Source organism: Tupaia chinensis, unplaced genomic scaffold (genome assembly GCF_000334495.1).
Source record: "Tupaia chinensis unplaced genomic scaffold, TupChi_1.0 Scaffold000282_1, whole genome shotgun sequence".
Classification (NCBI taxonomy): Eukaryota; Metazoa; Chordata; class Mammalia; order Scandentia; family Tupaiidae; genus Tupaia; species Tupaia belangeri.
The window spans coordinates 1,361,872-1,367,122 of NW_006159765.1; the positions used below are offsets into that span (position 1 = coordinate 1,361,872).

Consider the following 5,251-nt stretch of genomic DNA (forward strand, 5'->3'; position numbering starts at 1 on the left):
GTCTACACTTAAAGTATCATTTAGCTTTGGGCCAGATCATGTCCTGGCGTTTAAGGCAGCTGGATCCCATATAATGAACCATTCATTTGAGTCCTAGACCTGGTGGCTGGAAAAATATGCCAGCATCATGTGTGGTTGTGTAAAACCCAACGGGATGGAGAAATGAGGACAGGGGTTGCTCTGTGACCATGCCGCATACAGGGGGTGCTTTCTCACTTTCCCTCACTCTCTCTCTTTTTTTTTTTTTCCCGAAATCAAATTAAATCCATTTATTGAAATATATATCGTACATAATTACAAATTCTCATTTCGGCCACTCTGCTAGAACTTTTCCGGAAAAGCCTCCATCTCTTCCTTGATCCTGTTCTCTACAAGTAACGTGAAGTTACTGTCTGTTTTTTAAAGGTTATAGCTGGCAAACACCTGTTTGTTGGTCTTCCTGGCTAGGCTCTGGGCGAGGCCTGGGAACGTCGTGTCGGAAGTGTCTCCGAAGAGGGAGGTGGACACAGGGATGGGGTCGAAGCGGCTGCACATGGCCACGGGGAGGTTGCACAGGTGCGGCGTGGCACAGGAACAGCAAGTAGGTCAGCCGCATGACGGGGAAGTGGACGAGCTGCTCCCACAGCCGCGCGCTGAAGGTGTGCAGGGAGACGTCCCCGCCCGCGGCCCCTACATGCCCCTGGTCAGCCCAGGCCCACCGCGCTGGTCCGCCCTTCTGCAGCCCCGCAGCCGCCGCAGCCGCCTCCTCTGGCCAGACCAGAGAGAGCCTTTCTTTCTTCAGTGTGTGCATACACTTTTGAACATTAAAACAAACAAACAAACAAAAACTATAATCTCTGATTTTTTTATTTTTTAAATTTATTTTATACATTTAATCACTGTATATCATATGCCTTTACCATAATGAACAGACTGCACACCAGTCAATTTAAAAATATCCTACATACTATCAACAGACAGTCCTCGACAAATTTATTTTTAAAAGAAATTATGCAGCTTCTGTTAAACTTTTTTTTGAGCTCAGGTAAAATAAGAGTTATTCAATTTCAGAAGTTATCTTTATCATTCTTACATCTCAGCTGAATAATTTTTGTTTGAATTCATTGTATTTACACACACAACTTTATATAACAAAGAAAATACAGATCTTATATCAGAACTTTTACAAAGAATTATTCTGATGGGTTTGCGTTATGACTGAGAACATCCTTACGCCTATCACAAACATTGTCCAACTTTGATCATATTTCTACTTCCCCGAGGCTGAGAGAAGGGCACAGAGAATCCCCTACTTGTCAAAATCTATTAAAACCACATGATTACAATAAGATAAGAAAGTGTTCCAAATAAGAGGAGTACAGTGTTGAATGTATTTTAGCATGGTCCCCCCACTCCACGATGTCTGTGTCCTGAGTATCAGGACCATAAATATTCTTGAGTACTTACCTATGACTGGCTTCCCTGCAGTGCTGAGGAGAGGGCATTTCTAGCTGGAAAACTGACGGCAAACTTATGAGTCCCTTAAGCAGAGGACCAGCTACTGTATGCCTGACTCCCTGAAACTCACTGAAACCGCGGTATAATAAATATGTACTGTTTAAATGAATTACGTTTGGTAATACTGTTATGCTAGATAACAAATACAGATAATATAGTTTCATGAAAGCAGTGATTAACACCACCTGCCATAATAATTATTAACTGTTGTTAAAATAACATTTCACAATTGTTGATCCTACTTTTGAGTGTGTTCTTCAAGTTCATGAACCTACTTTCTTCCTTACGTGTTTGATATCTATTTGAATTTTGTGTGTAAGGGAAATTGTCTACATATGAATTGCAACTCTCCAAAGGTTCAACTGCCATGTGATGACATTTTTGGAAAAAATATTGTTTATCATCTTGATGAAACATTTTCTTGACTGCGCCACTACATGTAACAGTCAAGTTATGAACATATTAATAATTTAAATCTGCTGTGTTTCGATTACTTTATACTTATCAGTTTTCTGCTCTCAGTACAGGATAAAATTTAAAAATCTGTATTCAAGGCAATTACCGCTTCATTATGAAATTTTAGGGGAAATTAATGATGTTTAACACTTTCTGTATTTTGTAGGTCTTTTGAAGTTCTCTTATGCATAGACCAAAAGGGGAAATTCTGTGTAGCCATTCTAAAAATAAAAATAAAATAGAATTAAATAATCTAAATGTCTTTTTCTTGTAAATAAATATTCATTCACATAGAAATTATAAATATTAGTTAATTGCTTAAAATAGAAATAAAAAATTTCTTTCTGATATCTGATATATGACTTTAGGTTACCAGTTTAAGTTGGACTATAGTTCTGTCATTTGCATCAAAATCTCTTAATGAGCAAATGAACTCCTTATTGACTAAATTACTTAATATATTCATTCTTAAAAATATATTTGATGGGTCACCTTGTAGCCTAGTAGTTAAGAGTACTGGATCTCATATGACTGACCACAGTTCAAATCCTGATCCTTGAAATTTGAGAAACAGGCTGTGTGCTTTTGCATGTGTGCCTAAAATCCTGAAAGGATGTAGAAATGGAAGAGAAAGGACTGTAGGGTGCTTTCTAACTTTCCTTTTCTCTGTTTCTCTATCTCTTTCAATAGAGGCACACATGCCCTCTGAGCAATTTTTTTAAAAAGTGCATTTTATAGTACTAAAATGATAAATTCTAGGGTAAGATCATGTTATCAAAATGCATTATATTATTACTTAAAATAAATGAATCTTCAAAGTCATAGTTATACCTCTCCAACACCTAAGCAATATAGGATACGAGAGACTTTGCCTCAGTGTCCCTAAAACTTTTTATTAGACCACAGAAAAGTGTATTCATGTGTGCATATATATATATACAATAAATATAGGAGACATAGTATACAAATGTGGCCTAAAAATTAGTAATTTCTATCTATATAATATTAATTAATCTTCTAAGTCAGAGGTTGGCAGAGTATTTCTGTGAAGGACAGCATAGTAAATATTTTAAGCTTAGTGATCCATAACATTTGTGTTACAACTAGTTGAGATTATATATATACATATATATACACACACACACACACATATATACATATAAATATATATCAAGAAAATAATCTTAAATAATATGCTAAAAATCATAATTGTATTACAATAAAACTCACAAAAAATGAGTAACTGGAAAGATGTGTCTCATAAAGCTCTTAACATTCTTCTACAGGAACTCAAAAATGTATCTTTTTTAGAAGTTTATTTATCCATGAGAGACAGAGACAAAAAGAGAAAGAGAGCATGTAAGTGAGAGAAGGGGAAAGAGAAATAAGCACCCGCAGTAGTGTCTTCATTGCCATAATCCAACCCAGCAGGTAAAGATCAGAAGTATTGGGACCAGTAGTTGGACTCCCATATAGTCTACCACGGTTCAAGTCCTGGACCTGATGAGTTGAAACTCATGCTGGGCATGTGTACATGCATGCTCAAGATACTGAGAGGAGAATGGAAGAGAAGGGATTGTGGCATGGCCATCCCAATTGGCAGTGAGTTCTCACTTTCTGTCTCTCTCTGTCTCTCTCTGTCTGGCTGGCGAGTACATGCACCCTATAACAAAACAGCTCTCAAAAAATAAAAAGATCACAAGTATTATATGTATGTGTCTAGAGTGCACAAGAAAATCTCAGGATGCAAATCCAGCACCTCCCCACATGGCCTCAGCATCTTGGAATAATGAATTACTGCAGTGCCGCCATGGTAGCCAAGTTTTGTTTGTTGTTTGTTTGTTTTCTTTGTTTGTTTGTTTGAGAGACAAAGAGACTTTCAAAGGTGTTTTTACGTCATGATCCTTCCTCAAAGTCCTGCAACCAGCCAGGTCTGTGTGAGACATCTGCAAGTGCTCCTGTGATGCTAGGGTACACTTAGGATCTTGCCATAGGGGACCCAGCAGCAACCATCCTACCTGTGCCACTGAGGATGAGACAAAAGTGAATGAGTTTTAATAGTCTGAAGATTGGCTATTTATCTCATCATCCTGGTAAATCAGTATATGATAAAAATGTCAGAATTAGGGACCAGAAGTTGGCGTAATGGCTATGTCACTGGACTCCCATGTAGTCAACTGCGTTTTGAGTCCCAGAACCAGTTGCTTAAACTCATGACGGGCATGTATGCATGCTTGCCCAAGATCCCTAGAGGAGAATGAAAGAGAAGGAATTGTGGCGTGACCATCCCCCCGGGGGATGATTTATTGCTTTCTGTTTCTCTCTGTCTTTCTGGCGAGCATATGTGCCCTATAGCAAAAAACTCGCCCACAAATAAGAAAATGTGGAGACCAGCAGTTAGCGTAATGGCTATGTCACTGAACTCTCATGTAGTCAACCACTGTTCGAGTCCTGGACCCGGTGGCTTAAACTCACGCCAGGCGCATGTATGTATGTGCCCAGAATCTCGAGAGGAGAATGGAGGAGAAGGGATTTTGACATGGCCATCCCCCCTGGGGGGTGATTTCTTGCTTCCTGTCTCTCTGTCTTTCTCTGTTTTTCTGGCAAGCGCCCGTGCCCTATAGCAAAAACCTCTAAAAAACAAACAGACAAAAACAAAAACAAAAACAAAAAAAACTATTGTTAGAAAACACCAGGGGAACTCTGAGAGAAATCGTAGTAGGCACTCGAAAGCACAGGCAATAATCCCAAAAATGAACAACTGAGATTATATCAGATTAAAAAGCTTCTGCACAGCAAAAGAAAGAATGAATTGACAACCCTTAGAAAGTGAGAATATATTCATAAGCTATACTCCAGATAAGGGACTGATAACCAGGACATACAAGGAACTCAAACAGCTTATCCCCCAAAATATGATCAACCCAGTTATAAGATGGACATATGAGCTGAACTGAACTCTCTAAGGAAGACATACCCATGCCCAAAAAGCATGTAAAAAATGTTCAATATCTCTTAATTATAAGGGAGATACAAATCAAAACCACAATGAGATACCACCTAATGCCAGTCAAAACGGTTAAGATTAAAAAAATAAAGACTGATTAAGTGCAGGTGAGATGTGGTGAAAAGAGAAATCTCTTACACTGTTTATGGGAATGTAAATTAGCACTACTGTGGAGAACAAAATGAGGAGATTCCTCAAAAATTTACAAATAAAACTACCATATGATCCAACAAGTTTACTGCTGGGTTTCTGCCCAAAAGATAGGAAAACACTCAGTTGGAAAAACATTAC

The 5,251-nt window shown here is 38.3% G+C and overlaps 1 pseudogene; it reads right to left on the reverse strand.

Moving 5' to 3' along the window:
- Positions 1-321: 321 nt before the first annotated feature.
- LOC102473399 (proteasome assembly chaperone 4 pseudogene) lies at positions 322-790 on the reverse strand (annotated as a pseudogene).
- Positions 791-5,251: the final 4,461 nt, after the last annotated feature.